This window comes from Hippichthys cyanospilos, chromosome 3 (genome assembly GCF_059441005.1).
Source record: "Hippichthys cyanospilos isolate Australia breed blue-spotted pipefish chromosome 3, RoL_Hcya_1.0, whole genome shotgun sequence".
Lineage (NCBI taxonomy): Eukaryota > Metazoa > Chordata > Actinopteri > Syngnathiformes > Syngnathidae > Hippichthys > Hippichthys cyanospilos.
Window position 1 is genome coordinate 8,940,197 of NC_142371.1, and position 6,980 is coordinate 8,947,176.

A 6,980-nucleotide genomic window follows, 5' to 3' on the forward strand; every position below is an offset into this window, starting at 1 on the left:
CAGTGGCTCCACAGACGGTTAGGGTTAGGGGTGGATAGTGTATTTTGTTTTTACCTGTCTTAAAAAACACCTAACTAAATTATGTGGGTACTAATGAACATGATTTGTCCCTCTATCCTCTCCCACGTGAGCTTCTTTTTATAACCATATTTTATAGTGTCACTATTGGTATGTATTTTTTTCATATAACTTGATTTAACAACTTCAACTTTTTAACATTAAATGAACATACAGATGTACAAAACATGTTGGCATAGTTACAGTGTAATACCAGAAACGTAACAGACAAGCCTAAGAAGTGTTCATAGAAAAATAAGAGATTGAAAGATGCAAAAAGCCTCTTTAAATTAATAATGATAATACATTATTAAATTATCATCATAAAATAAATAAAAAAAAGAAAGCAGGACAAAAAATAGGGGGGGGGGGTGCTTGGAGTTTTCAAGATTGTGGTCCTCTACTAACTTACATATTTCACTACCTTTTTTTCTTCATACATTTCAAGGATGAAAAATAATGACATAGTTCTTTATGGAAAACAATTATGTCTAGACTTGGAATTATACAGTGTAATTACGTATTAATATATTTAATGCATGTCCAAGTTAATTAAATGCAAATCCTTTCAAATCAACAGGTTTAGAGTCAAGTAACTATACTTGCTGTTTTATAACAATAAAACTTAAAGTCCCAAAGTTTAAACACATTCAAAGTAAAGCGCACCTTTTCTTTCTCCGAGAGCTGGTCAATGTAAAGACTTCCACCGAGGATCTGGTCTCAGGATGTTTCTGGTCTAATGGCGTCTCCGAGTGGCCTGGTGCATTTCCATTGCGATATCACAACTTCCTTGCTGCAGGGGATACAGGGGAGTTGTTTTTCAGTTGGTATGTTTCACTTTTGTAAGTGTTCTGAGATTTATAATTTTGCAGCGTGTTTCCTTTAATGGGATTGCATTTTTATTTGTAGTTTTTTTTTTCTTCGTGTGTTTCCTTTATTCCTGTTTTGTTCGTGTTCTGCCATTTTGCCGGTTGCCCCAGTCGGCCTCCGTAAAGTCCAATTTATTTTCCATTTCAATTTGCTTATCCTTACTTTGAGCATTATTCACTGGTGGCAGCTTCCCACTCCATCTGGTTGATATGTCTCAGCTCTTGAGTGCGCTTGTGTGTATGGCTGTCTGTAAAATGTTGTCTTTGCCCATCTGCTTTGATTGGCATGAATTCACTATTCTTGTATCCAACAATGTGGCGATAGCTTTTACTGAATTGTTGGCAATTTTGTTTTCTTTTCTTACTGAGCAGAATTTCGTGTAACCTTTTATTTGCGTCCAACAGAAAGCACTGTCAATACCCTTAAAAAGACAATGTAAGATTTGACAGTTTTTCATTACTGATGCATTCACCATTGTTCGTAGCTATAACAAACTTGCCAGCCTCTGGAGAAGTGCCACCCTGCATAATATAATTTAATGTTAACTAGACCTACGATTATTTATAAAATGTACTGGTGGTTGTTGAGATCACATTTATTTGCAGAGTTTTTTAAAAATATTTTTAATCATTTAATTTATTCCTTTTTAATGAAAAAAATTCCAAATCTTACCCATTGTCCCTTTCGCTGACTCATGCGAAACTGTCCAATACTTCAAAGGGAAGGCAAAACACAAGATTAGTAAATTAAATTTTAATTGTAAAGGTATACTTTGACTAGGCTTCACATGATCAGATTTCTGGGACCAGTTACTGATGAGTCAGTTAAAAAAAAAAAAGGCCTCCTACTCATTCAAAAGATGGCACAAATATATAAGTAACCTTTTTTTTCACTGCATATGAACTTACACTGTTTACAGCATCGGTGTTAAACTTAAGGCCAAGGGGCCAAATCCGGCAAAGATTTGGGGTAACAGAGAGCAGCTTTGCCATTTCCATGTGGCCAACATTTGTTCCATTGGTAACTCTCAAGTTATGAAATGCAGAGTTTGGCTTAATTTTTCATTCTTTTGTTCATTTCTCTCTTCTTTTTTTTATTTTTATTTTTTAGCTGATGTATGTCGGATGAAAGAATGAGCTATACTTCTACATTTACTTTGAAATTGACTTTCATTTTCTTTTTTCTCCAACGGTGTCATTTTCAAAATTGAGTGGCTACAAACAACGTGTCAATTCTTGATGTTGTAGAAGCATATGTCATTATTGGGTCATGGGTAACTGGAGAATAGCCCGGCAGACTTCAGACAAGAGGTGGAAAACACATCCTACATTCCGTTCAGTTGCCAGGACACACGCACACACACACACACACACACACACACATATATATATATATATATATATACATATATATATATATATATATATATATATATATATATATATATATATATATATATATATATATATATATATATATATATTTACACGCGTCCATTCCAGACGCTATAATTAATTCTATAAGATTTTTTTTCATGTGAAAGGAAATTGAAGTACCCAGCGAGAGCATGCAAAGACCGCACAGAGAGATGGTCCCACTGAGATTTGAATTAAGATCACCAAACTAAATCAAACCTGCCAATTAATTCCCAGTTGAGCTGCAAGAGGTGTGACATACCAAGAATAAAAATCTGCCAGAAAGCGTCCTTTAGTGCACAAAACAAGATTCATTTGTCCACTTGCATGATATAACCTAGTTACTTTGGATGGGCAAAGTCACAGTAAAGGTAAAGGTCAAATTTTTGCAACGAAAACTGAAGATGTGTGATGATCATTCACTTCCTGGTAAGAGCTTTAAGGAGCTTCACATGACAAGTGTCAACATTTCCCTAATCCACTCAGATTATATTGAAGAAGCAGTGGGTTAAAAGCTTCTTGGAGCCACGATTATACAAGGGAGAAGCAGTAATGAGTGGGATGGTGACTGCGACTGTCGTTTTGCCGCAAGTGAGTAAGCGAGTGAATAAGAGAAAGGGGTTACATGTGGGAGTATACCACTGTGGATATGCTAGCGAGACAACACATTGCAGCCGCTGCCTAGTTTTATGAAGTGGATGAGCCAATGAACAAGCAAGCATGTCTGGTCCAGACACCCACACTGCATGGGCTGGTGTCCTAGGAGATAAGCAAAATATTGTTGCGCCTTCATCTGCACAACACTGTGCGTTTTCACCATTTCACTGCAAATCTCGCATTGCCTTGAGTAAAATATTGAGTGCTGCCGTCATATCCCGGCTGTATTTGTTTGGAGTCATGATGCACTTGCTGAATGTTTTTATTCATAGACACCTTTCAATTTAGCAGGCACATTTAAGTGTAGTTTTGACAAATCCTACTTGCTGGAATACCCCTCTGACATCTCAATACTAGCAAACAGATGAGACAACGACACACACTTGGACTAGACATGGGGGTTTGGAGCGGATCGTCTTACACAGGGTAACAGCTGACAAGTACAGGTAGAATCGAAAACTTAATGAGCAAGACAAGCCTTGAACATAGCAGAGACATGCGTGGGTTTGAGGGGGCAACAGGGCCAAGGCCCCGGACTTCCACACGGAGGAGGTGGGCGTGGGAAATCCACATTGCACATTTGCCATATTTGTCAATTGATGGATTTACAGTAGGAAAGAAATAAGAATTGCTCACTTTGAATTGCAAAGGAAGTGGAAGTAAATAATCACGAAATCATTTCATTGGCAAAGAAAAAAACAATCTTTACAATTCAGGAATTCTTTAGAAAAGCTCATCTTTGGCAATGATCAGCGTGATGTTTTCTGCGTTATTCCTCCAGAGAGTTTAGTTATGAATCCACAGAGGCCTCGTGACTCACAGTCTGGCAGTGTGCCAGTACGGTCTTTTGGCCGCAAGATTTTCCAATGTCTTCCTGTTAATTGTGAAGGCAGACAGAAGGCTTATGGAAAAATCACAAAAGTAACAAGATTCATTTATGGAGTATATAGTTACACATGTGGACAAAACTTTTGGTACCCTTATCTTGAAACAGACCTCGGCATTATAGTGGTTATTTTCCATGGGAAATCTGTATTCTTTGGTAACAAAGGTAAGGTAAATTACTATTTGTTCATTTAAGTCTTTAGATTTTATTAGACATGAAAAGAACGTGTGCTCACCTAAAAAAAGAGCAATACTGCAACATCTTTTCCTAGTGAAATTGTATGTTGAAAGTTAGAGCTACGCCCGCTGTTTGAACCCGTTCCTTTTTAGATTGCTCCTAAGCAATCAGTGTCTCCGTGGCGGAGAATAAGTTCCACTTCTGATCGTTGTCACCAAGCGATGGTGAAAGACGAAGCTCATCCCCGCTTTTCATAGAAATCTGGTTGCAACCACGTTCAAGCGGAGAACATCCAACAACGGCCAGCAAAGTACCACGGCAAGTAATAAGTATTTGATCTCTGGAAAAGAAAATGTATGCTCGCAAAATAAGAACCAGGGAGTTGCATGTGTCATGTTGTGTTGGGATTCGTTGTTTGTTGTTCTTGTTGTTGTGGGTTTATATCGGGTTTGTCTGTTCTTTTATGTTTTGGGTTTTTGTTGACAGGTCTATTCATGTTTCTGTTTCCATTATCAGCGTCTCATCAGTGTCATTTTGTCCACCTGGCCCTGTTTACCTGCCCCCACCCACCCCACCCATGTTGACCAATGAGCTCCCTCTGCCGATTGTTTCCCTTCCAGCTGTTTCATGTTGTCTTGTTAGTTGTGAGTATAATTAGTCTCTAGTAACCTTTCACTTCTTGTCAGGTTATTGTCAACTGTTGCTCAATGTGGCTGTTAGTTTCATGTCGCCCTCGAGTATATTTTCGTTGCATTCTAGAGATTATGGCCTTTTGTAGTTTATTTCAAAGCTTTGCATTTGTAATTTTTATGCAGTAGTCAACATTGTTTTCCTTTTCTATTCTTCAAATTAAACAAGTATTTTTCTGAGTGCAACTCTCCTCCCTGCCTTCACTACATGTTTGGGTCCACAACCTTCCACCTCTTCATCCACCATGTCTGGATGTGACAAGAAGTATATTGATATAGTATGAAATATATATAATATCAGCTATATTTATGTCTTTTCACAAGAGAGTTTTGTATATTGCCTCCATACATTCAATTAATTTTAATCCTCGGGCATTACCTTTTGTAAACATAAAGACAAACACTTATTTACCTTGAAAAGAAATATGTAATATAAAGTAAACATTTGTCTCCCCGGGGAAACAATATGTAGCATACACATCTAACATACCATTTCAATGACAACATTTACTTACCATCTTGGAACTTAAATATAAATGTCTCTATGTACCCCACACAATTTCCATACCCGTGCATGGGAAGCCCTTGGTATTGTGTTTTTGTTTAACAATTTAGCTTTAGCAAGACAAGAAAATACATGTTGCACCAATACACAGTGTGAATTTAAGAAATGAAAACAGTTTAATATATAACCAAGAAAACCAGTTGTTAATAATTTCATATGATTAGTGTTGAATAAAAACTGTTTATTTAGGTCTGTTTGGGCTCCAAGAAAATATAAAGTTGCTCCTCAAATTAAGTCAATGATTTGAAAAAGCTGCTCTACAAAAAAAATCGAACCTAGTGTGTCAGATTTGTTTGCAGTAACATTCATTGTATATTCACCTTTGTTGTCTTTTGCTAGTTTCAAGTTTTTTCAGTAGTCAATGTGTTTTTTTTTTTTCTTTTTTAATTTTCCATCTCTGTTCAGCCATTTCAATTGTATCCTCTGAACACATTCACCTGAATTCCACAAAACAAATATGACAGCACTTCACTGATGCAGAGACTAATTTTGACAATGTCAGACAAAGGCAAATAAATATTCTTCCATTGCCAAGGCTGCCAATACCTTTATTAATTGTGTGTACCTTCCACAAATTAAAGACAAAACTGTCTAAAAGGGGTCGCAATGAAGCCCCTTGTCCTTTCTTTTATTCTCTTTGTCTACGTATCTGGCAGCTAGTAACGCTTTCTTTTGAAGATTGTTTTTGATGTATTGTTGTTTTAGTAAACAATTCAGGAACACTGTTGAATAGCAAAAAAATAATGATAGAATAATTTGATTATCGCCATATGTAGGCACAAATGTTTGTTTGCGAAATCATTTGAAAACTACAGCTTCTGACTCATTGCTGCAAAAACACTCTCTAGGTCTGCACTTGTTTTGGATTAGTATTTCTAAAAATTGAATTTAGTTTTTTGTCATAGGAGGTTGACAGTTGACTCTTGGCAACAGGTGGGCTACGCCGTAAACTGGTCGTCAGTCAATAACGTTACAACTAATCACCAAATTTGACTACTTACAATATTGCAATATTACTGCATAGACAAAATTAACAATTTTAGAGAAAGTACTCGGTGGGTAAAAATAACCAATGTGTTCACTTCTGCTTTGCGACATGTCAACACACCCATGTAATGAAGAGCCCTACCCAAAAAATGCTTCGTTCAAAAACGCTAGTTACCCTTTAAGTAGTCGGACATCACTGCAACACAATACCATTTAATCACGTCCACAAGGTTGTCCACATGTTACTCACAGAGTTATCAATTTCACACTGTCTGAATTGTTATTAATAATTATTTTTTTGCTTGCCGGGTCCATATTTAGTATTCAGTAGGAAGCTTCCTTGGCTGATACGAAACACTGAACACCCACATGATATCTTCTTCTTTTTTTCTTTCTCTTTTTTTTAATGCTGATATCATGGCCAAAGTTGTTTGGCAGTTTATATCTCTTTTAGCCAAGCTACACAGTGAAATATTATTTACCAGTGCTACCTAACAGTAAGAAGGTTCAGGGTTCAAAAATGTCAGTGTGTGGATGCTACTTTGGTTGTGGAGTATGTTAAGATGTGAAAACAATTGTGACTATGCCTCACAGTATTGAAGGCCACAGCACACACATATCTCATTTAAACTTTATATAATTTTATATGCAGGTTTTTTGTCGTTTTGAATGCCCAA